This window comes from Dendropsophus ebraccatus, chromosome 5 (assembly GCF_027789765.1).
Source record: "Dendropsophus ebraccatus isolate aDenEbr1 chromosome 5, aDenEbr1.pat, whole genome shotgun sequence".
Classification (NCBI taxonomy): Eukaryota; Metazoa; Chordata; class Amphibia; order Anura; family Hylidae; genus Dendropsophus; species Dendropsophus ebraccatus.
Window position 1 is genome coordinate 49,747,766 of NC_091458.1, and position 27,357 is coordinate 49,775,122.

At 41.2% G+C, this 27,357-nt stretch overlaps 1 long non-coding RNA gene across 1 annotated transcript; it reads left to right on the top strand.

The window, feature by feature from the left end:
- Positions 1–207: 207 nt before the first annotated feature.
- Positions 208–2,647, top strand: LOC138793539 (uncharacterized). The gene is made up of 2 exons (XR_011363294.1): positions 208–358; positions 2,238–2,647. It is a non-coding gene; the product is annotated as an uncharacterized lncRNA (long non-coding RNA).
- The last annotated feature ends 24,710 nt before the right edge of the window (positions 2,648–27,357 follow it).

Consider the following 27,357-nt stretch of genomic DNA (forward strand, 5'->3'; position numbering starts at 1 on the left):
TACCCCTTCCAAGGGCATCAGAGTTTCCGCGTGTGTCACACAAACCTAATGTGTGAATCCCGAGGCCCTACAGGCTTTTGACAGCTATGATCTGCTATAGAAACCTTATCCCCGGCTTGACAGGTCTGCTGTTGCTAGGCAACGCAAACCCTTTTTTCTGTTGTAGTAGCTTGCAGTTCATTGCTCTGACAATAGATTATAGTGGATGTGAAGTGAATACAGCTGAGGCATTTATTACATGCAACATTTTCTTTCTTTTATTTGCTTTTAAAGTGAAATTGCAAAGATGTGACTAGTATGCCGCAGCGTTCAACTACGAAACTAGATTCCTATAAAGGTTTGAAAACCTTTAGACATTGTAAGTGATGCCTTCATCTGGAACCCCCTCACAGGCCAATTATTGGCAATGAGCATTTCTAGAAACACTCATTCGGTCGATAATTGGCCCATGTAAACATGTCCGGCAGTAAAATTTACTGTTATTGGCCTCCCATCCCTCCGTGTAAACAGGAGACGCGCAATGCAGAGATCATTCGTGTGGCCCCCGCCATGTGATTTATTGTTCCTTGTAAATACACTTCAAGTAAGCACCAATCTCGATTTGTCGCTGTGGACGGCTGAAGATTGGGTTATGGAAAAAGATCCTAATAATTCATTTCCCTGCAGCCTTTACCTGCATTTCAGATGGGGTTGTCATGGCGTGAACAACCTCTTTTATAATGCACAGTAGAACTAAAGACATTTTTAGAATACTAAACTAAATATCCAGTGTTCAGGCTTCAAAAAGTTATGGCCTATCCTAAGGATAGGCTAGCAATATTAGATTAATAGGGCTCTGGCCTCTAGGGTCCATTAAGCTGGTTACAAATCTTTGTTGGCAGTTTTTAGTGGGATTTGCTAAAAAAAAACCTTTTAACTATGAGTTAGCCCAACTTAACCCCAACTAACTCCCAACAGGTATGATCTCAACCTATTCAAATGTATTAGTCTATCTTAGATAAGTGGCAGCTTAAGTGGTCAGGTAACTTATGGTTAGGTAACTCTCATGCAACTTTACAGTGTGACAATTTTCCCTCCCCCCTGTGACACAGCTCCATTGATTCGGAGGGGATGTGGTCCCCCTGGGGCCCCATAGGTTCATGCCAGGCATATGTTTGGGAATAAAACGGCGCTGCACACGCTGTAGCACTGGCATCCCTGCGTTGGTACCAGTTTATTCATGTAAAAAACAAAACAGCGATGTACTAATGGTACATTCGCTTTAAATCTCCAGAATAGACATAGAATTAAATATTACTGACCACCTGTAGCCATCACTGGGGGAGCTTACAGCATACTATTAATACACTGAACTTGCATTGTAAACTGGTAGTGTGTATTACTATGTTGTAAAGTGATGACCTATCAGTAGGACATGCCATCACATCCCTGGGTTATGGCAAGTAATTCTCCTTTAATTTGCTCTTGTTCTCTCTCCATACTAAATCCATCATATTCAGTTATTCCATACTGACCCCCCCCCCCCCGCCACTTAATCCAACTTTGCACAGTCCACATACATTAGCATTATGCAATGTTAAACCCGATCAGCATAGAAAGGGTTAACAGCTCAGTTAAATATTCATTTATGCTACACGTGGCTCTGACAGCCTGACCTTTCTCTAAGCCAATCACAAGTGTACTGGTACACTGAAAATCTATACCAAGGCAGATAATAATAACCACTTCCTCTTAGTGAATTAGGAGGCAAAAGAAGTCTGTATAATATATCTGTAATAGAGGGTAAGGCTCTACAAAGTTTATGCATATCAGGGATCTAAGACTGGGTTCACATATATGTGGCAATGTCCTACATCTTACACACCAATTGTTGCCTCATGGGACCTATGGACCATCTGGCATACTGCCCCTATAATGTGGTTTTTCAAAAAATTTAAAAATATATATATTAAGTTTTTTGATCCTGTACCAGCACACCAGATGGAAACTATGCGCAACCGCTAGACATATGGGAACCCTACCTAAAAGCAGGTAAACATTAAATAAATGTAACTTACTAATCGTCCAGTTTTTACTGTTTTCAGAAAAAAATGTAAAGCTCTGTTAACAGGACAGGACTTTAAAATTACATTTATCTTGACTTTACTGTCTTTGCTTTTCAAATTTAATTCACGTGTTTGGTGTGTTCTTTCCTTTTTTCCCACAATCTTCACTTTTGTTCTTTTCTTGTCTCCTAGATTGTCCTGCATCGTACCTGCTCCCCATTATGTCTGCCTCCTAACTCAAATACATGCAAAAATGGCCGCCATTAATGAAACTGTCCTTTTATGAGAACTATTGAGAACATTCCAAGACTTGTAGATGGGGGACATTTACGTCATCTAAAACTCTGTCTTTCCTAAAAATAAAAATAAAAAAAAACCTCTCTTAAGATGGAACAAAGCCATAACTACTCGGAGCTCGAGGACTGTAGTAATAAAATTTTTCCAGCCAATATATTACTGTATAACTGTATAAGTGTAACTGCATACAACGTTTGGTCTAGAAGGTTGGTTGCTATAAGCATACTACATGTATATTTACTACATATAAATATTCCATGCATTAAAATGCATATGTTTTAATAAATCAATGTGATTTTTCCGGATATTTTTTTCTTTTATTCTGATTTTATTCTGTCTCTCCCAGTGGAAGTGTACCTATGATAAAAATTACACATCTCTATGTTCTTTATCGGTGGGAAAACTTGCAAAATTGGCAGTGTATCAAATTTCCCCCACTGTATATAGCAGCAATGTTTGGTGTACCACAACAAACTTAATAAAATTGGATGAAATGTTATTGAAACTTCTATTGAAGGGGATTTCTGACAATTCAAATATTTTCTAGTTAGTTACTAGAAGTTACTTATTTTACCGATCCCCCACCACTCACTGGTTCTCCATTGTTCTTCACTTACTGGCCGCGGTCTTGACACAGAAAATTCCTGCTCAGCCAATTAGTGGACACAGTGATGACCCGCATCAGCCAGTGATTGGTTGAACAGGCATTTCCTTGTATTGGGATGGATCCATGAAGCCGTGATCAGCAGGCACCCATTGAGCATTAGAGCGGTAGCAGTAGGACAACCCCTTTAAGATTACTAGTTAAACTAAGTAGTGCTTTTTCTTTGAAGTACACATAAGGCTTTTTAGTCTGCATTGGGGACTTGGAAACATGATCAATATGTATAATATTTATAACTGATATGAACACCAGGGATTCCCTGATATAAGGGAAGCTTTGATCAGTTTACTGAACCTTAGGTCTTTTCATTCTTGAAACATTACTACAACTGTAAGTCATAGGGCACTTGTTCCGTCAATGATCACTTACCTCTTCAAACAAATGAAAATAGAACGTCTTGTGCAAAGAATTCTCACGTAGTAATTACTGAGGATTAGAGGCGTTGATCAGCTCGGTGCGGTGCTGGGGTGAAAGCCAACAACCTAACAAGTCAATACTGCAATAATGAGCCAGCCTCAGTCTTGAATTCTCATTTGTTGATGTGCTAGCAACTTTGATATAACTGAGGAAGAGCTACAGAAATATGATCCGAGCTGTTTATTATAAGCTCATTTTCAGACATTTCCCCAGTTAGATTTGAAGGAAATGTTCCATTATTTTAACTGGAATCTAGTTTGCAGCTATTTATTTTTTCACAGCTATAAAAGCAATGTCACATTATTTTCAGAGTGTTTCTGCAGCTGCAATGACTTCAGCACAGCGGCACTGATTTACCATTACATATTACACCAAAAACTGTCTCATGTTAATTATGCCTCACCCGACAAAGGGTAAGGTGTATCTAAGTGCACATTTAGGACTGTATTACATGGCCTGATCAATCATGTAAATGAGCACCGATCTATTAGATCAGCGCTCATTTAGTGAGCCTATTACACTGAGCTTGTATATGTGTATGTATATATATATATATATATATATATATATATATATATATATATATATATATCATTAGTGATGTCTGTGCAGCCCTTGCTTTAAAAGTGTAAAATAATAAACATTATACATAACTCCCCATGCTCCCATTGTTCTCCTTGCTTCTGCCCACTGTCCGCAGCTGCCAGTGGAACTTCAGAGCTGGTCTCTCTCTGAAGTGACAGGCTGCTCAGCCAATCACTGGCCGCAGTGGTCTAGTCTTGGCCAGTAATTGGCTGAACGGCCTTTCACTTTAGAGAACAGCTCTTAAGTTCCACCGGAAGCTGCAGATAGTGGACAGAAGGGAGGAGAACACAGGAAGTGTGGACAGGTATGTATAAACGTCATACTTTTTTTTAAACATTTATCAGCTGTCGGCCACCCGGAGGCCGATGGTTTTCCAGTTGGAATAAATGGCAATGATCAGCGGATGATTTTTTCTTCAGCTGATCAGTGTTTTGTTGTTTTTATTACACATAACGATAATCTGCAGAATCGGTCTGATTTGGCAGATTATCGCTCCATGTAAAAGGGCCCTTAGACTAGACAGTGTATAGATGTGCCAGGTTTATCAAAAAGACTGACCCACCTGCACCTTTTGAAGACTGTCTGAGTTTCCACTGTGTAAGAATCCCTTGTGTTTCTCAGACAGTAATTTGAGCACTTCAGATCTCAGGAGTATGTGTTGGACACCTGGAGCCCATTCCCTTATTCCATGCAACCTTCCTTGTATGTTTGCATGGTGTTGAAGGGAATGTATCAGCTTCAACTGATGTTCTAAACTGCTGATAGAAAGCTGTTAGGTCAAGGAGACACATGGTACCTTTCATTTATCTGTCTGTGCTTCCATAACATAGAAGAGTGCTTTTATTCTCCAGTGCCAAGTGGCAAAGAGGCAGAAGTGCTAAGGGACGTAATGCCTCCCCCATAATATACCTATCTCTGCTTAATTAACAGTCAGCTACAGCTGAGCCCTGACAATAGATAGATAGATAGATAAAACACAATATTGACGCGGCACTCGTGGAAGTCGGTGGGTGCCAACTGCAAACCGGAGATCACCCGGTGTTCAATGTATAAATTAAATACTGCTGCAGCACTCCGATATGTTGAAAAAAAGTGAACAGAGGTTTATTCAATCCATGAACAGGGTATGCGACGTTTCAGTCTTTCAATCAAGACTTTTCTCAAGCATGTGAATACATCATTACACACATGTTTAAATAGCTTAAATCACATCAATCAATCAATATAAAAGTCCAGACACCGATATATAGACTATATGAATATTCATATAGTCTATATTGGTCCTAAATACGGTGAAGAATGAATGATTTTGGACGGATCGCCCTATAGCCCCCACGGGAATCAGTGTCTGGACTCATATGCGGTTATACCTCGTGCGTTACAGTATGCCGAAGACGTGTGGACTTATCCGGGTAACGGACAAGACCTCCGCATCCCGTGCTAATTGGTGTGCTTTAGCGATATGCGTCCTAGCATGAATGAAAATATGTGTGTATATCACCGTGAAGTATCATTTCAATACATGGACTCACTGTTGCCAGTAGGACCTTTCATATCATGTAATATCACATAACATTGTAACGGCTGCACATGGCCTTTGATTGGTCCACATGATGCTGACGTACTATACCAGAGGCTGTACGTGGAGCGTCTTTTGCGTTCCACGGGAGTCTCTGATGCGCAAGTGCGGAAGCAATCTGCGTTCCAGGAAGGCGTGCGCTGTGTGGTGGCGTGCGTCTCACGTGCATTCCACTGAGGCATCTCGCGGATATGGCTGTTTAACAGTTGTTTCAAGTCTCTACTGATGACGTGTGGCGATGAAGACCCAGGTGCTCTGTTAGAATTATTTATATCATTAAGTACATTATTTTTACCTCACTGTTGTCACGCTCTTGATTTACACAATTTTGTCACTATCATGGATGTGGAATAGGATTATGATACATCCCCGATTATCTTTATATCCAACACTTGATTTTTGAGATATGATCACAATATTTTGCACTAATTATGTATTGAATTTCACTGATTTTATATTGATTGATTGATGTGATTTAAGCTATTTAAACACGTGTGTAATGTATTCGCATGCTTGAGAAAAGTCTTGATTGAAAGACTGAAACGTCGCATACCCTGTTCATGGATTGAATAAACCTCTGTTTACTTTTTTTCAACATATCGGAGTGCTGCAGCAGTATTTAATTTATAGATAGATAGATAGATAGATAGATAGATAGATAGATATTGTGACTTTTTATTTATAAAATGGACAAACTCTGGACAGCTTAGCTATTTGCCTCACTTTTAGGTGTCTGGTGTTCAGTTTAGAGTTCAGGGATACATCTAGGACAAGATTAGGGACAGCTAACTAGGATCTGTTGTTGTTTCTGTTAAACAACTTCTATTTGTAGTCTTGACTGTTATCACCAATCATTTGTTCCATAATTTTGTTCCTGTAACCTGTTGGCGAGTTGCTTGTATGGGATCTGTGTACTGGGAGCTGCAGATACGACCCAAGTTACAGTATATATATATATATATATATATATATATATATATATAAATTTTATTGTGACATTCATGAATCTTGTAGAGTTAAGTCCGTGTAAGAATAACGTATTCTTACTTCTAAAATCCTACCTCGCAACATAATTATAATCTTTTCTTCTTTTGGGTGCTAGAAACATCTTCTCTACCCCAACAGTCTGGAAAGAGCCCAAAAAGTAGGACTGTTAGCTTGTAAAAATCATAAAAATTCTAAGTATTTTGCGTGCATGGTATCTACTGATGGAATGGTAGTTCTTGAGAGATGGTGACCACTGTAAGAGTAGATCTTATGATATTAATATCTGGGCAGCCTAATTTTTCCAGTGTCATAATATCTCTTGGCAAAAAATATCACAGTGTCAGTGTCCTGTCCTATGACTACTGCAGCGTTCCCTAATCATAAGTGAGGATCTTATTTGTTGAAACGTCTCCTTGATCAGAAAGTGTAGAAATGATGGAATCATCACTCATGGAAAGGGCAAGTAATACCCTGGTATATTACATGGTCAGTTGACAAGAACAGCAGAAAAGGGTAATTTGGCTACATTACTCAGCTACAAAGAATGACTTGATTAAGATGCTGCTTTACTCTTGAAACACGTTGGTGAACATACTGACTAAAGTTATTAAGCTAAAGGTATACACCAAAGCTGTAGGCTATGCCAAAACTGTACTGCTCTGTATATTAAATATTGAATTCAATTAGGTTAATTAAAATTATAATACATTTATTGCACTTTAGCTTTTTTCTGTATTTAAATGCAATAATAGCACTAGTATCTGGTAACAAGAATCTGATGTGACAGGCTTCTCAGCCAATCACTGGTCAAGACAGTAACGCTGCAGCCAGTGATTGGCTGAGTGATCTGTCACTTCAGAGACCGGCTCTGAATTTGCACCGGAGGCTGCAGACAGCGGGCAGAAGTGGAGAGAACAACAGGGAGCAGTAGAAGTAATGTATAAACTTCACTTTTGAAGCAAGGGCTGCATGGATATTGCTTACAATATATACATCCCTTGCTGCACCATAATCGGGCAGTGTAATAGGCTTAGTGAACAAGTGCCAATCTAGCAGATCGGGGGTTCATTTACTATAGTGATTGGACCATCTAATACGGACCGCATCTACACATCTATGGCCCCATGCAGTATGTACTTGCAGGTCCGCAATTGCGGACTGCAAAGAATGGCTGTGTGAATGAGGACTTGTGTATTGCTAAGCCAGGAGAATTACCTTGCTGTGCACATTTACAATGTGTTCCCAAAGCTGCCTGGGAACTGTGGGCACCCACAAAGTCCTGGTGTATATGTTTTGCACCATTCAATTGAGGAGCAAAACATAGAAAAAAAACAGGAAAAAAAATAAAAATAAATATATATATATATATATATATATATATATATATATATATATATAATGAAAGGCATTTAAGTAGAAGCAGCAATGGTGATTTCCTTATATCAAACTATTTATTGTAACAAAGGCCAACACCAGTGGTGGGTATACCCAGACACAAATGTCAGTGTCTCAATAACTTGTCATGTGCCCTTGAGCATCAATTACAGCTTGACAATGACATCTCATGCTATTCAAAGTAGACTTACTGTCTGCTGAGGCATGGCATCCCACTCCTCTTTAAACCTTTGGGGACACAGCCAGTTTTCATTTTTGCGCTTTTGTTCTTTTCTCTTCGTGTGCTGTATATAAGGCCAAAGCGAGTGCATTTTTCCACCTAGAGACCCAGATGAGTTCTTTTTTTTTTGCAACTAATTGTACTTTGCAATGGCAGGTGTGATTTTTGCCTAAAATATGCTGTGAAACAAAAAAAAATATATGGGCGATTGAAATTGGGGGGAAAAAAAACGCAATTTGTTTATTTGGGGGTGGGGTGGGGGGGTTTACACCGTTCGCCCTAGGGTAAAACTGACTTTTTATACATGTTCCTCAAGTTATTACGATTACAGCGATATGTAACCTGTATAACTTTTATTTTATTTGATGGCTTTTAAAAAAATAAAACCTTTTAAAAAAATATATGTTCCTTAAAATTGCTCTATTACCAGGCTTATAGCGCTTTTATCCTTTGGTCTATGGGGCTGTGTGAGGTGTCATTTTTTGCTCCATGATCTGTACTTTCTTTTGGTAGCTTGATTGCGCATATGCAACTTTTTGATCGCTTTTTATTACAATTTTTCTAGATTTGCTGCGACCAAAAATGCGCAATTTTGCACTTTGGAATTTTTTTACGCTTGCGCTGTTTACCATGTGAGATCAGGAATGTGATAATTTAATAGTTCAGGTGATTACGAACAAGGCAATACCAAACATGTTTATTTATTTATTTTTATTTATAAAATGGGGAAAGGGAGGTGATTCTGACTTTTATTAGGGGAGGGGATTTTGTATTAATAAAAATTTTTTTTTCTTTTTTACACACATACTAAAAGTCCTGGGAAACTTCTAATATGACTTCTCTGATCTCTTATTGAGATCTATGCAGTATAGATATACTGAATAGATCAATGAGATCTATGATCTATTGCTTTCAGCTGCTGCATCTTAAAGCAGTAGAGTGCCGAGGCGGGATCAGCGCCATTACGGCGCAAACCCTGGCCAGAACAGATGCGGGGATCGCCCCTCCGAGATCGTGTCGCGGGAGGGGGGGGCGCGATCCCCCCCCACTAGACCACCAGGTATGGGGGACAGCAAGGATTTAGATGCAGCTGTCAACTTTGACAGCTGCATCAAAATACATAATTAGCGGACACGACGATCGGACAGTGCCAGCTAATAGACGCAATATAGCATATAGCACCCGGGATGACGGCAGTTCAGAGCGGGGTGACCCCCCCTCTGAACTGCCCTAGTGGCACCAGGACATTCAGTAAAGTCCTGGTGCAGCTAGGGGTTAAGGGTGGACCTTAGGTCATTGAGGTTCTAGGGTACAAGCCTCTAAACTGCGACTCAGCTAATCCTACAGGTTTTCTATAGGAGTCAGGTATACAGCAAGTGCAGGTCATTCCATTTGAGGTACCCCACTTTTCAGCAGCACATCTCTAATGATGCAATCTCCATAAGATGGAGCATTCTATGACAAGCATTGTCTATGCAGATGAAATTAGGCCTGTGTTGTTCATACAGAGGCAAAATGACCGGATTACTGATATTATTCAAGTAGTATGGGCTTATCATTGTAACATTCAGAAAGTGTAGGGCAGTTCTGTATTGACGAGACACACCTGCCCATCCTGTAACACCACCACCAAAGGCTCATTGCCTTGCATGGGCCAGCGAGCATCTACCCTGGATGAGGGACCAGTGGGCCTTAGTGCTGTTCAATGATAAAAGTCAATTCAGAAATGACAGCCGGAGAGTTTGTTGGAGACGTCAAGGTGAGCACCATGCATCGTCGGCTTTTGCCTTTGGTGGTGATGATGTTACAGTGTGGGCAGGTGTGTCTAGTCAATACAGAACTGCCTGCGGCTGCTGAAGACTGGGGAGTGGCCTGCACTTTCTCCAGACCTGAATCCCATAGAAATACTTTGGGATTAGCTGAGTCGCCGTGTATAGACCTGTAACTCTGTACCCCAGAACCTCAAAGACCTGGGGGCCACCCTTCAAGAACAGTGGGACACCATAACACAGCAAACAATATGACAACTTGTGAACAGCAAATGATGTCAGTGTCAATTTTGAACTGATGTTCAAGGGCACATGACAAATTATTGAGTTTTTGTTTCAATAATTTAAGATGAAAAAATCACTGTAGCATACTTCTACTTAAATGCCCTTCTTTCATTACATAATATCAATGTAACATGAACTTGTTACATTTTCCATAGGTCCCCAACTTTTTGTGAGTAGTATTGTAAATGAAGAGAGAAATCCAACTCTTCACGTGACTCTTCTCTCATTGACGTTATCTGTCGGGTAAATCAGCCCCCCCCCCCCCCCATAAACTGTATTAGTGAAGCCCTAAAGTCAATGGGTTAGATGACTTTTGACTAAGGGGTATGGGACTATTCGTAATTTAAATCAGAATTCTTTTGTGATAAATTAAGATCTATAATATATACGGGCCTTCATCTGGTTCATTTCTTTAGCCAACCATTTGGGCATTTTCATTAAGTATATACATCTACAGTAATACACACACATATAAGGAAAAGCGGAACCTGGGATTCCCATTCATACTCCCACGCTGGTACATGCTGGGCCTGAAGCTGTGTAACAGTCCGTGATGTGACAAGGGTGAGCATGTTAAGCTCAGAATGGCTGTTCAAAGCTTGATGTCCCTGCTCTTGTCAGATCACAGACCTGTCACACAGCCTAAGGCTCGGCATGTACCAGCATGGGAATGTGTATGGGAATCCCAGGTTCCTCTGACAAATAAGGGAAACCCCTGGCACCTAGAGCATTACCAGCTGTCTGCACACAGTGCCCAATTGTCAGAGCATCACTGACGCACTATTCTGCTCCATGTGAGTATACCCTAAGAGAAACATAGTCACTACAATGAATTCCATTGTATTTATGGCTACATATTGGATTCTGCTTTGTTAGTAATGATTTGTAACCCTCTACATCTACATGCAGACTTGCTCCATGTTTTACTATGGATTAGCAATAAGTAAAATCAGCAAAATCTACCTTAATGAACCAGTATAGATACAGGACCCAGAACTATACACACATGGCCTATAGCTGTATTTACCATTTTGCTGTTTTATTTACGGGAATAATAATAGTCGCTGCACGTACATATTACTAACAACTCAGCTGGGCTCTTACAATACAAAAACTTTTTTTTGCTATTGTGAAGACACAGGGGCGTAGCTAGGATTCATGGGGCCCCATAGCAAAAAAACTGTATGGGGCCCCATGAATCCTGTACGCCCACCATTTATGGCCAACACCCAAACACACACAATGACGCACATATATACACACAGAGGCACCATTAACATATATACAGATATACCACTGACATACACACATTCACACTAGAATGTGATTACATTAGTGCAGATGTATACACTACGAGTAGACTGTACACAGGGAAATCATCTCAGTGTAATAAGAAATACTGAACTAGAAATAATATCTGCTGTATTTTTTTTTAATGGTGGGTTCTTTTATTAGAGCCCAGCATTAATAGAAGCTGCTGCAGAACATCTTTGGGAGCAAACCTGTCAATCACTTGAGACACTACTGACATACACAAACACACACATATACACCAGTGTTACAGACATTACTTACATATACACACACATATACACCAGTGTTACAGATACTACTGACATATACACACCTGTCACAGACACTACTGACATATACACCACTGTCACAGATACTACTGACATATACACCCCTGTCACAGACACTACTGACATATACACACACATATACACCCCTGTCACAGACACTACTGACATATACACACATATATACCCTTGTCACAGACACTACTGACATATACACCAGTCACAGACACTACTGACATATACACACACAAAAATACATAGCTACAGTAGATACACTCACCAACATATACATATTTAGCCACAGATACATGCATACACACACTCACTGATACACATACATACACAGACTCAGCACTTACAGCTCCCAGGCTTCCCCCTCCTCCTCCTGTAGTCGGCTGATCTTCACACAGAAGTATTGAGGACCTTTGGGTCATGTGATAAGGTCCTTCGTCCTCTCCTTCTGTGCGGTGCAGGACCTGCTCCTCTTTTCCTCTCCTGATGTGTAGCCCGCTCACCCTGGACTACAGTGAGCGGGCTGAAGAGTACAATGCTGGATCCCTCTTCCTCTCTGGGCCCCTGGGGGATGCGGTAGGCGGCTGTCTGTGGCATATCTACCATGAAGGCAGAGAAGGCCCCATAGCAGTCGCCTTCCCTGCCTTCATGGTAGCTACGCCACTGTAAAGACAGCACCTGCAAGAGAACATGCAGAGTGCAAGCTTACAGAACCTGCAGCCTACAGAACCTGAACAAGCAGGGGGAACTGGATGACGTAAGCTCAGAAACCCACAGTCCACTAAAGGTAATAACAGCTGTGGGTGAGAAGATAACCACGGAGAGGTAAAACAGACAAGAAAAACAATACATTTTTGAAGTTATATAGATGATATGAAGCTAAAAACTAAAAAACGGTGTTGAAAGTTGACGCTACCCTTACAAAATACAACAAGATATAAAACCATAAAATAATATTTTCCTTCTGTTGATATCATCCTGTCGGTAACATCGCTTTATGGGTGTATGACTTCCATACATTGATGCTTATGCAAACTGAACCTGGCATTTGATAGGTGCCATTAATGTCTATTCTTACCAGGTTCATGGAAAGTTCACACCTATCTGATCTGTATAATATTCTTCCTTTGGAGAATGCACACATAAAAAAAAATCAAGACACCAGATTGTTGAGGTAATTTTTCACATCAAATGAATGACTAATTCACATTTGATTGCAGATGCTGCAATCCATAGCTTTGTGCCTTTGGGTTATTGGATTTTAATAGATCCGGTAATTGTGATTGGATGTGTGACACTTTATTATATTATGTTCTATTATGATATCCACTTTGTAAAAACTTTGGACTCCATTGCCTACAATTCACACACGGAGGGCATTGGCGGATGATGTAAAATCACATAATGCAAAGCAATAATAATAAATCATGTTTTCAGCACCGGCCTGCTGACAGCTCCAGTTCAGAAGGGTAGGAGGTGGATCAGATTGCATAATGTTCCAGATCTAAAAATGTATGAAGTACAGTGAATACGTAAGTCAAACTTATATACTACAAGCAAAGAAACATCTTATTACATAAGGATACACACACGGGTTTACATAGTCCCATCAGTGAGTATTGCCTTGTGTTGTCTATAATTGTCATGGTGAAACATAGACAGGATTGCGTCTACATATGGACATCGCAACGATCAGTCTAGGGCTCTAGGCAAATAGGAAAAGCTGACTTTCATAGCCCAGTCTTTTATAAAAAAAGATCATGCTAAAACACAGATGTTCAACCCATTGTATAAAAGCAGAAAATGTTGTTGAAATACTAATATGCTGTCTGATGCAAACCATTACCAAAATAGAGAAAATGTATTGAGGCTGCTCATTATATTAGGCACAGGTTCGTAAATGAGTGGTCCAAATGAGCCCGGGTATGATTTATTTCTGGATCTCATCTTTAATCATAGCTTCTTGCTTTTCTTCTTTTTGTCCAATAGCTACTGTATGATATTGCCTGTTTTTCTGTCTTTTATCTCAGGTTTTGGTCCCCTGGTGAACCTTGTAGTGTGTGGAAGAAACATGTTGGGACCCTATTTTTATGTTTGTTTTAGGAATAATTAGTTACCCTCTATATTTCTTTGCACCATTGCTGTATATCTGTGACATACTTCACTACTTATTTGCATACGCTTGGACCAATGTTTTTGCATTTGCATACCCTTGACCCTTTCATTTTTTTTTTTAGGCTATGTTCACACTGCGTATGATTCCGTCCGTAGTGCAAACCGCAAATATACGCACGTAGTTTTGAGGTTGGTGCGTTCGCTTGAAAGTATACGATATACACAATGCACACTACGTATGAGCTTACGGCCGGATCGTATATGGTGCCGTGAAAAATGATTTCAGCCATGGATTTCAGTGCGGTCCCGTACGAAGTACTTATTTCAGCCAAATTGAACTTGATTTTTCGATCCAAAAGGTTCTGTGTGGTTTACGGGGCTGGGCGAAGATTTCCAAGTAAATGACCTGCCTCAGATCGCTTCGAAACAAGCTAGGGAAGCAGAACTGTACTGCCGGCGTATGTTCGCGGTTTGTACGCATCCGGGTGCATGCCGATTTTTCCCACGCCCGTAGTTTCAGCCGCACATGTATGGCGGCGTACGAACTACGGACGGAATCATACGCAGTGTGAACATAGCCTTAATATGTATTTTTTGTGCAATCCACAATTATTAAGTTATTTTAACACATATCTAATAGACATTATATTTTAGTGATACACCAATGTTACAGGGACCTTTGCAGACAACTGCTTACTAACAGTCCTGGCCATACATTTGCCATAAATATAATTAATATGTCATACCATAAATATAATTAAAACTGAAACACTTTTTGGTCCCCTTGGATCCTCATCATTTGGCGTAACAAGGCCCAGCCATGCTCACAAAGGTAGTGGGAGATTTTCTGACTCGCTCCTGTTTGAACATTGAACATTGAGTTAACTTGGCTAAACACTTACCAGTATGCTTCACCAACCATAGTCCTTTCTCATAATAAAATTCACACACAGTCTGCGTCTTCTAACAATATGAAAAGAAGGGTAATCCCTAGGGAAAAAGAAAAGTATTCATGTTGTCCTTATAAAACTTTGTCAGAAAGGTTGGAACTATTTGCCATATTATGACCACTCCATGTTCTAGATGACATATATCACTTATGTGTAAAATGGTCCTAGCAGCTGTTGACTATAAAACCATTATTTGCTATTTCTACTATTCTGAATGACTGAGAATACAGTTAAAAATTACTTTCTGACATTCTTCATCTTACATGGATTATCCAAGTCTTCACAAAGAGGCTGACAAGTTGAGGAAGACATTTACTATCGTTTACAGTCTTGCCCTCACTTTAAAAGTTTCTGAGAGAGAATCACCCATTTTTCTATTACCCACTTTCCAGATTTCACATTGACTAACCCTATATATAGTATGTGGCTTGCTGGACCCTTTTGTTTTTATATACACTCAAGGATGTAGAAAATAACTTCAGAATTTTGCAAGTAAAGCAGGAGAAAAATGCATACATTTCTGGCTTACTGCCCATGTGCCTTCAAAGGGGAAAAGAAAATATTTCTCAAAAACTATCTTATCTGTTCCATGTGGGCTGGGTAGAGATATACCCCTGAATATGCTGGTCACACAAAACATGTTGGGCCATTGATTTTGTGTTTTAATCATACCAACTGGTCCTATTAACTAAAATAAATGTGATGTGAACTGCAGTTGCATTTCACTAGCAGCACACACTACATTTTATAACTTAAAGGGGTATTCCATCTCCACGAATATAGTTATATTTGTAGGATTTATCAAGATTAAAATTATTGCATATAGACACGTACCAGATCCACAGCTGATTTCTCACTGCAAATTCGCAGCGAGACACGCTGCGGATCCTGTACTGTGAAGGTGAATGGGTCCCATACACGCAACGGATCCGCTGCGTGTATGGGACCCGGCCCCTTTAAACCCCCCCCTGGCCGCTTGCAGCCCCAGCTCCCTTAACCGCCCGGCCGCCCGCAGCCCCTTTAACCCCCCAGCCGCCCGCCCGCAGCCCTGGCCCCGCGCATACATTACCTGCTCAGCGCGGCAGCTGTGTGCGACGCTCCTGGCTCTACGGATTCACATTCACAATACAGGATCTGCAGTGGGTCTCGCTGCAAATTCATAGTGAGAAATCCGCTCTGGATCCGGTACGTGTGAACATACCCTTAATTTGATTTTCTTCTGCGGAGGCGGGTACATGCCACAAGCTGCACAGCAGCTTTATACAGAGCTTAAAGTGTACCTGTCAGGACATAACTATATATTTGCTGTTTGTTTTTTTTAACACTTTCATTATATATGCTGTCCATTTTTATTTTAATTTCGCTGCTCCAGTGGCCCATTTTGTGCCTCATTGGGCTGCTCATGCTTCTGCATTTCACTTTGAGCTGGTGGGCGATGTTTTTTTTTTTTTTATCAGTTTACTCATCTGCAGTATCAGCATTTATCTTCACTTGGCCAACTGACATCACTTCCTGTATTTGGTCTTTTTTTTTTGTTGTTGTTACTTAAGACAAAATAGCCATAGTGACAGAACCTGGACTGCAGTTTTCCAGTAAGTGAGACACCTTGTGGCCGATTTTATAGCCAAAATAAATAAATTAAGTAAATTGCAAAGATGAAGTATATCATCTCCTTTGCTGATTTACTAATATTTACTGATAACTACAGTGTATATATAAGACTGAGAGAGCAGACCCTCCATGGACTTATCCAATCCTTGATTGGCAGGTCAGTGGTAGGAGATATCTAATGAAGACATAGCCTTTAAACAAGTTTATTTGTTTTTGTTTTCTTTACTATACTTTTATATTTCCCGTTGTATAAATAATCCTCATTTTTCCATTATGCAGAACTTTCTAATTTTAGTGACCGTTACTAACAGTGATCATAGGATCATTTGTTTAAGATGCTTTTAGAGTTCTATCATTACACCCAGCCATTCACTGCTTATCTTTTTAACAATGTATTGACTTCTAAGCAGTGGCCAATCATAAGCATCTTCTTGCTTGAAGAATTCCACAGTCTATGTTACTTTTATAGTTTGGGGTGGATTTCAGTATTGGACATATGCCTGGAACACCCTTGGCACAGGAGAGTGCCAACAGCCAGGCCAAAATTTATGGTTGGAAACCAATGCAATCTGATCTGTGGTTCATACTCCCCTCAGAATCTGAAACACAGCCTGACCCAGCAGTCTTACAAGACTCAGTTTTCTCACTGGAATAGACTTGCAGTAACCTTCTGCCAGGCTCACAATGTAAAACTGGCATCCTGTGAAAAGTACAGTATGAGAAAAAAGGGAATTTGAATTTTGCTACATTTTAATATTTTATTTACTGCTTTATGTTACAATGATTATTTTCAGAGTTTTTTTTAGATAATTACATAAAATCTCTGCTTCATTTATTTTATGGGATTCAGTAATATTTTATGATATCCACAATCTAATATTCCATGTTTATTATTTCCTTGCAGTTTTTTTTTTTTTTTTTTTTTTGCTGCTGCTGTGCATTACATTGTAAGTTGTCTTTTTACTATATTATTAGCCACAGTTCCTGGTTTGTAGTTTGTATTATGATATGTTTATTTACATTACAGAGAATGTTTGCATTCTGATCCAGGTTTCTTATGTCCGTGAGGCTGCTATAAAGCAAATTCTGAACTGCTGTTCGCAGTTCAGCAAGTTGGGGAAAATGACTGCTCCAGTGAACATGTAAAAAAAAAAAAAACTTCTTTGAGACAACCAGTGAATGAGATGAGCGAATTTACAGTAAAACCAAAGTGGATTACTTTGTCATTTTGGCAATCTGCTGGCTGCCTTTTAGCTCCGTTCTGTGCCGATCCTCCCCAGGTTCCGGGAAAAGCTGGATCCAGTCCTGGGAAACTTCTCCCAGTTTCCCAGCACTGGATCCAACTTTTCCCAGTACCCAGAGCAGCACGGAGAGGTACTGAGTTAGAAGGAAGCCAGCTGATAAGCAGATTGCCAAGATAACAAAGTTGTTCACTTCGGTTTTACTGTAAAATTATTCATCTCTACCAGAGATATTTTAGCAGCTTTCTTTCTTTTCTTATGCAGAATGTTGATTAAAATGTCCAGTGGAGTAGGCAAGCACATGCAGCACATAAGTAAAGACAAATAATCTGTTAAATTATTGTTTCTTCATATTCTTCCTCCAGCATCCTTCCCCATCTGATTCATAGTCTCTGGCAAGGCCATTTATCTCATCCCCAGTTTCTAGCCCAGCTCATCAATTTATTTCCTAACCCCAGGAAGTCTCCCATCTCATTCCTAATCCATGGCTGCCCATTTCATTCCTAGTTGACATCATAGATTCCCATCTTAATCCAAATCCTAGCATGACTCCTCTCTTAACCCTGGTTTCCAGCACAGCTCACCATCTCATTTCTGGTCCCAACCAGGGCCGTTTCTAGCACCGTGCGGGTGGGGCAACCGCACGGGGCGCTCACAGCTAGGGGGCGCCCTCCCACACCTCACTCAGCAGCAGTGGCCGACATACTGTCTGTGCCAGAGCTGCAGGCTTAGTGTCCAGTGCGCCCCCACATGCAGCACCCGGCTCCTGGGGCCCTTTTGTGTCCTGGGAGATGGCCGGATTAACCTGTGGCTGCTTCAAAGAGGAGAAGGGAGCAGAGCAGGGACGTTATCTGGCCGCTCTGCACATGACCCTGCACACAGCCAGCAGCCCTCAGAGCGTCTCCTTCCCGACCCGGCCACAGCATGACAGCCCCTGTGTAAGTCCTGCTCCCTTATCTTATTACAGCGGATCTGAGCTGTGTGTGGTGGTGTGGGGGGGGGGGGGGGGGGGGGGGGGGGGGGGGTCATGTGTGTCACCAGGAAGACAACAGTATCAGGGCCCGATGTGAGTGGGGAGGGGGGGATGGGCAGCTTCACTAGTTTCTCCTCATCAGTCACTTGTATTTATTGCAGAGAGTTTAACCCTCACACTGCCTCCCTATGAATCAGTTACCTGTGCAGACAATGTAAGGGTTAACCCTATCTCTATGCTGCAGTAAATGTCTGATGAGGAGAAACTGAAGGAGCAGAGAAGTGATAGATATTCCCAGCACAGGAGCCATATTAGTATAGTAAGATAAGTGATAGATATTCCCAGCACAGGACCTATATGAGAATAGTGCCCCTTCTACATGGCCCATTATGCAGTCATATGCAGCCGGTCTGCTGTATTGGTGGTGCAGCCATTTACCTACATTGTTATCGGCCGCACATCCCATGTATATAAAGGGCAATGTGTCACTGATAACAGTAATGTATATGGCCGCCCAAAAGATTCAGCCGGCAAACAAGTGAGCATGTGCCTGCCTGTCAGCTGATCACTGGCAAGTTTATATCGCTATAGGGAAATGTGCGTTGTAAATGTGCGTTTTTCCCACATCCTGTAAATTACGGGCCCTACCGACAGGAAAGCCCTGTGATGGACCGTTTCCCTGCTCCGGGCATCATGCCGGGAGCAGGGAAACTGTTTGGATGACTGTTTGCCCGAGGACTGTAATGGCCAAGGACTGTAATGGCCGAGGACTGTAATGGCCGAGGACTGTAATGGCTGAGGACTGTAATGGCTGAGGACTGTAATGGCCGAGGACTGTAATGGCCGAGGACTGTAATGCCAAGGACTGTAATGCCAAGGACTGTAATGCCTCAGGAAAACTGTTTGGACGACACATCCGCGCAGCTCTTTGTCTGTGTCATGCTCCATAAGGGATTCCCTGTACATTGCGACCGTAAATTAAGGGACGTGGGCATAAGCCCTTTGAAATACTCATTAATGATAATCACACATCTCTTATGGTGCGTTTACACAGAGACATTTAACTGACATATTTTTTAAGCCAAAGCCAGGAACAGACTATAAACAGGGAACAGGTCATAAAGGAAAGACTGAGATTTCTCTTCTTATAAAATCCATTCTGGCTTTCACTTCAATAATCTGTCAGATAAATAGCTGTGTACCAACGCACAGGGGGGGGGGGGGGGGGGGGGGGCATTTTCTCCAGATTCGCCCTGTAGTCAAAACGGCCTAGAAACTGCCCTGGTCCCAACCATGGATCCCATCTTACGCCTGATCTGAAGCATTGCTTTTATCCCCTTCCTGGTCCCTAGCATTGATGCACACTTTGTTTTTGTTCCCAGCATGGCACCCCATCTCAGTCTTGGTTCCCTAGCATGTTTTCCGTACAGAAAACAGCAAAACCGCACTGTATATATCCACTAGATTCTCACTTCAGGACTTCAACTGAGTCCCACTTAATAAACCATATTCAGAATAGTAGTGAGAAAAACTTGGTGTTTGCACACCGGTACCTTAGCACCTCCGGACAACTGTCCTTCATATATCCGGACTCTTTAAAGGGAACCTGTCACCCCCCGTGCCGGGGTGACAGGTTCCCGACCCCCGTTAGAGACCCCTATACTTACCTCATCCCGCCGGGTCCCGCTTCTGGATTCGGTCGGGTCCCGGAGATCTCAGCCGCTGCAGCCCGGCGCGCGCGCTGAGAGATGAGTCCAACGCTCATAGAGAATGACGGAGCGCTGGACTCTCCTGTCATTCTCTATGGGTGTTGGACTCATCTCTCAGCGCGCGCGCCGGGCTGCAGCGGCTGAGATCTCCGGGACCCGACCGAATCCAGAAGCGGGACCCGGCGGGATGAGGTAAGTATAGGGGTCTCTAACGGGGGGTCGGGAACCTGTCACCCCGGTACGGGGGGTGACAGGTTCCCTTTAAAGAAAGGAATCCCCGAACTCTGGTCATAGATCCATAAGTAGACATGCTTTATTCAGGGTGCTGGTACAAAAATCGCTCACAAGGCTGTAACATTCACCCAGCGTCCACCTGTTGTCTTGCGGACGTTTCAGAGGATAAGCTCCTCCTTCCTCATGCGCATGAGGAAGGAGGAGCTTATCATCCCTAGCATGTTTTCCCATCTGACTCCAAACCCTCAGCATGGGTCCCCATTTTATTCTAGGTCTCAAGCATGACTCCTCTCCTCAAGACATGGGTTGCACCCTCCCTGTCTCCAACAGCCTCCTTCCTGCCTGCTATCCAGCATCTCTCCAGTGATATCCAGTAAATTCTTCTCCTACAGTTTGGTGATGCAGCCCAATAATTCAGAGGAAATACAGCCTATTATGTAATCATCAAAGGGGTATTTTTACTTAGTGTTTACAGTGCGTTCTATGACATGAGAATAAATAGGCCTGCACACAATAGCAAAGTGAAAAGACATAGTTTACTTGAGTGATGAAGCAAAATACAAAGACAAAGCAACATGAGGCAAAGAACAACAAAACAAAGTCCAATACAAACACAAAGAAACAAAGTACCATAAAATTGAATTAGACAATAATAAAAGGAAAATTTAGAAAATTATGGCAGCAATGGAATGGCAGGGACAGGTGACATCCCTTACTGCTTTAGGAACTAATTCACCTTCTGTAGGATAGAAATGTATTCTTTATATAGGCAAAGGGGCATCAGCACCAACATAATTATTGCTTGTCAGTATAGTAACAATAAGTCCTGACATTCTGTCAGGTTTTAGCAGAAATAAAATACTGGCTAGCAGTGCAGTAATGTGAGCTACCCCTGCCGATATGATGGTGGCGGTCAAAGCCATAATGCAGGCATTGATCATTCAATAAATCATGACACAGAAGCAGAACGTAATGGATTGTGAACCTGCATTTCAGTAATAGGATTGTGTCTTGCGGTTTCAGAAAAGCTGATTGTGGAAAGCTCACAAAGACTTCTGATGAATATCTCATCTAACTTTTGACTCGCCTTTTGGAATTGACAGAACAGTGAATTTGACATTCTTCAATAATCCTATTGTACGGAGCTTCTTTCCCCTGTTGCAAATGTTTTCAATTTTTCTTTGTTCATTCCTGTTAACCGGCTTAGGTTCCAGAGACCTCAAAAATGCAGCCTGTTAGGAAATGGAAATGTATTCCCTGGTAGGACTGGGTGCATTGTCTGTTACGGCATATTGGAGATGTCTTTTGGATAAGTGTGTATTTGAATGTAAAGGTGAAAGTAGAGACGCCAACATATTGGCATTTAGTTAGTAGAACTGGATGCCTGGATAGGTTTTACATAACTTTATTATGGAAGAGAATCCTTTAAAATGTTTTACGACCCTTGATGTTAGGCTCGTAAGTCTAGCATTGACATAGACGTAAAGGGTCAGTGTGTCTTGTGACCAGACCTCATATGTGTGTATGCACTCTGGTGACCTAGCAGTGGGAGAGCATTGCCTTTTAAACATGAGATGGCCCAGTGACAGCTGTCCAGAACCTGGCTAGGTCATCCTAACTACATGCCCTTCAGTTGAAATTAGTTTATAGTATTTCTGGAATACCCATGGGCTAAGCTATGCTCAGTGTCACTACAGAGGGGTAAGCAATGGATGTACTGGACCTGGCATAGGGAAATAAAGTACAAGACTCACTATGCACCTTCTCTGTGCAGCCTTTTGGTCCCCCCAACAAGGGGGAATCCTATACACATCATTTACATTATTTAACGTATGTGGCCAGCTTTATAATGTGCATGTTGCAAGGGTTGTGAACATGCTGGAAGGGAAAGGGGACTGTCTGTGATCAGCACTGTTCTCAACTGTATCTTTGTCCTCAGGAAGCAAATATAGTTTAAATCTATAGCAGAGCGCCACAGAAAGCTGCTTACAGTCATGCAGCTCTGCCCACCCTGCTTTGCCCAAACCAACACGTAAATTCAGCGGCTGCCACGCTCCATGCTAGACGAAACCCGGCTCACATTACCCTGCACTCCAGCAGACTTCATCAGTTCAAATCTTCAGTTTATTGCACTAACATAAATGTACAAAAGCAACCTTTATCCAAAGCTCTTTGTCCACCTTCTGCACTCCCTATTGGCGGCAGTTTAATACATCCCTTACTAAATCCTTTGGAGTGATGGGCACCTTGTCACATGGGCGTGCTCCTTGTGTCCTCCTTATACTTATCAAATCATATGTCCATATTACTAAAAAGGGATAATTTTAAAGAACTTGCAATAATTAAAGGGGTTTCTGAACTTTTTGCAAAAGTGACCAGGGGCATCGAAAGCTAACACAATGAAAAAAATAACACACCCAGTCCCTGTCTAGAAGCGCTGCCCAGAAGAAGAGCCGCAGTGCTGTACATTCTGCATAGGCCATACACTGTTCTTAGGGGCCACATGCACTTCCTCTTGCACTTGACCCCCAAGGCCAATGACTGGCTTAAGCCTCCCATGCTGAGTGTACAGGGGCATCATCGATATACTTTTGCTGAGCACTTGACCTGGACCTGAAGCAGGGGGTTAGCATGTTTTACTCTTTTTGCCCCTATTCCCTGACCTTGGCCTATTTTTGCAAAAAGTCCAGAATACCCCTTTAAATTCTGCAGAAATGAGTCGTGGCTGTAGTGTTTACACCCGTCTGGGTCACCATTACATAGTGAGAGATCACTGTATTCGGTTATTCATCAGTGTATTAAAACTATTAATAAAATAAGAGTGAGTATCATATATATTGTTATTAATTTCATTAATTCAATGTAGGTTATAAATAAAAGCCTTGGTGTCATATACCTTCAGTGGATATTAATGATTTATTTCATTTCATCTTTTAAACCTGTATTTTGACCTGGCTTGAGAAAAAGAGTATATAGTAGAAGACCATATTGTGATAGAAAAGCTAGTGCTATATCCACATCAGGATCCTGCAGGCTCACTCCTCAGGGTTGCCAGGTGACATATTCCACTGGGGACATAGGTCTCTGTGTGTGTGACAGGGGTTCATGTCAGTGAACATAGAGTCTCTTACCCCCCATGGTGCAGTTGAGATCCATCTAAGTAGATGTCACTCATCACTCACCATGAGGACGGCAACATGGGCAGGAATCCTCCTGGCTGGGAACTTTAGAGATCTGATCTGTGTGCGAGTATGAATGCCTACAGGGCTATAATACTCTACATTTATATATGTGTTTTATTTGTAATTTATCACATAACATTTTGTCATATTCAGCTCATAAAAAAATCTTTTTATTTTCATAGAAAAAATGTTTTGATCCCCTAGTGATCAGCTGTAATATTTATGGGTAGTTAATGGGTAGTGTAATGAGAGATGGGTCTTTGAGAAGGACAGTCAATTTTTGTAGCTGCATTTCACTATGCCTATGATATCAGGATCCGAATTGGAGCACCCACCCTTTATTATCTCATAAAATAAATAAAATGGGTTTTCTAAATTGGCCAACCCCTTTAAAGGAGTTCAGACAGGTAATAAAAAGAAATAACCCTACCCTGTTCCCTCAGCTGCAGCCATTATCACACAGTTTGAGTCCCTTCGCTCAAAACACTTCCAGGGCCTGGGCCAGTTCTAACAAAGTAATAGACAGCGCTCCATAGCAAAAATCTGACAAATAACTTAGGTGAGTTAAATGTATTGAAGGTTCTCACCTAGTCGAGTTGTGCTAACTGCAAGGCACAATTCTTGTTTGAGCACACAATCCAGACAATACATTCCATGTAATCCTCACAGGATCAAGCATTAGACGATACACCTCTTCTCCAAGTATGGGTCAACACGGCGCAGCTCCAATAATAGTACTATATACTATTCTTTGGCCTCGCTTCCCTGTTTGTGCTCGTTCTTTTTGGGTTAGCAGTCGCTGACGGACACAGTGTTGAGTTAGTCAAGCAGGGGACCTGCACGTGGTACATGAGGCAATATGGTTTGATCAAATTATATACCAACATCCTGGCGCTGGTTTTTAAATGTAGCCGAGAGACATTAGTGTCAGCCATAGGTGTGAGGTGCAGCGCTCCTTTCTCTTTTTGTCTGTATTTTACGTTTCTCTTTTTTTTCTGAGTGTTAGCAATCCTCCTGGTAAGACCCATGTGACCCCAAGAGATCCTGTTGACTTCATTGGGGACTGCTGGGTTTCCATCTGGTATGTCTTTATTCTGCAGAATTAGAACGGACCTGTACGCAGTAATTTTGTGTCCGTTCTGATCCTGCAAAATAAACAGAACTTGCAATGGAGCTTTGACGCAATTGTTAACCTAGCCTAAAAGCTGTAAAAATAGTTTTTGACTTTTCTTTAGTCATTTGTACCACATAGAAAAAAATTCACTCCTTGGGAAAGTGCACATTTTTTTTTTTTATTTCACCCCACAAATAATTTTGTTTAGCAATACATTATATGTAATGTGATACTGTCACCTCCCCCTTACTCTATGTGCAGTTCTCCGCACCATCCACAAGCTTAGATGCTGCACATTCCACATATACCTTTATAAAATGTTGTCTTCTTTATGTTCTGAAATCGCTTTAGTTCATTGGTGGACAGTGTCATCTAGGCGGGGCTTATTATCCGTTAAGCCCCCTCTTCCTGCCTCAATCCAGTGCTGTTATCCACTCTTCCCCTGTAATGAGGCAGAGAGAGGCGGTTCAATGGACGCTATGCCCCACCTTACTGACACTGTCCAATAATGGTAAAATCACACAGGAAAACTGGGGTAACAGTATCACTTTAAAACCAAGGGTGTCATTACCACATACAATGTGTTCTACAAGCACTTAAAGTCTTCCACCATATGTACAGTGTAGGCATTGGGTTTCACATTCTCTGGTTAACTGTATACTGTTTCAGAATAGCAATTTCTGGTCTGCAAACGTTTAAGTCTGTTGTCGGAAGAAGTGCTAAGGTTAAAATAGTTGCCCCACTATTGGTTAGAGGTCCGGGAGGAATGTATCCTTTCCTGAGGTCAGGTCTGTCTTCGCACTGGAGCATTGCAGCTGTTCTGTAATCTTTGCCGGGACCTTCACAACTTATTACTGTCAGACACAGGACATAAGGCTTGATAGATATGGAATTGGCAGAACCTGTATTCTACATAGAAATTAGATCATTTTAACCTTTATGCACCCAACACTAAAATGATGTGCCAATGCTCCTTAACAACATTATTAAACTTTTGCACTCTTTGCAGGCTTCAATGCACACATATTCAGTAGCTTTGGTATTGGCGGGTTTGTATGACTTATGGTAGTTGTAGTGTAGTAGTGTAACATTCTATAGGCTTTAGAAGCAGTAAATTACACGAGGGTGAGCAGTGTTTCTCAACCTGTCAAAGCCGACTACCACCCCAGTCATAGAAATTTGAGTCAAGTATCCTTAGCGCTACGTTCCATCTTGATCTTGGGTAAAAGTGCTTAGCTAACAATATATTGCACAACAATGTGCCAGTCATGCAAAAATCAATAATCAATGATAACATCTAAAAGGAACAGAACAAAAGAAAACATTTGCAGCTCATGGTTCAAAGTAAATGTAACTGCATAAAAGTAAAGGCGTTGTCTAATGCACACCTAGTTGTTGTGTGATAAATGATTCTCACCGACCCTCTGCTGTGTCGGGACCTGGTGCCTGGATTCTACTTCCCTTTTAAAACTTAGCCCCTACCCCTCACACGTAAGGAAAATCTATCTGGATTTCTGATCATAGGGTTCTTTTGTGCACGAACACCCTTCAGAATTTGTCTATTCTGGAAAATAGGTCAGGAAATTATAGAGCCTGTCCTATTCCATCACTGATGTTCCCATAAAAGTCTATGGGAGCGTCGGAATTACAGACGCTTTCTTGATGCACATTCAGAATGCTAACTGAAAGCATTTGTGATGCTTCAGGAAACCATCAGTATTTCCTGACCGTAAATACTAATAAGGAAATACTGATGGTTTCCTGAAGCCTCCTGATCAGGATTTCCTGACTGTAAGAACTGACATGAACATTGGAAATGGTAAATGCCCACCTGTCAGTCAAAAACTTTTTTTTATGCCAGCTTAAAACCCATTCAAAATTAATTTGTGGCGCCAGGCAGTCCCTTTAATACTACCATACAATGCCCACTTATTGCCCTAATACAGTACCCAACATACAGAGCTCAATAAATACTCCTATGCAGACTGTAAATACATTCAATGAAAATTTAAAGCTCTAAAATGTTCATATTTGTTATGCTACTTTTTTTTTTTACCATATTTTTTCTATTATGCACCTTATTTGCTTTAGAAACAGCTAACTATATAATAGGTATGTGTAATTGAGTACCTTCAGCTCCAACAAATGTTATTATAACTGAAATGAGCAATCAACTATTCATAGTTAAATATACTGTAGGTGAGATCAATTTATGTGTATTGTAATGAATAAACAGTAGGCTAATATCCATGTAAGAAAGCAAGCTGTTAACATTTGTTACTTTTGCATTACGTCCCCTTCAGACAGTGTGTGTTTAATAAAAAAAATGTTTTTGAGAAAAAAAAACAGGTGCATTAAAGGGAATAGGTCATCAGAAAATGACCTATTGTTAA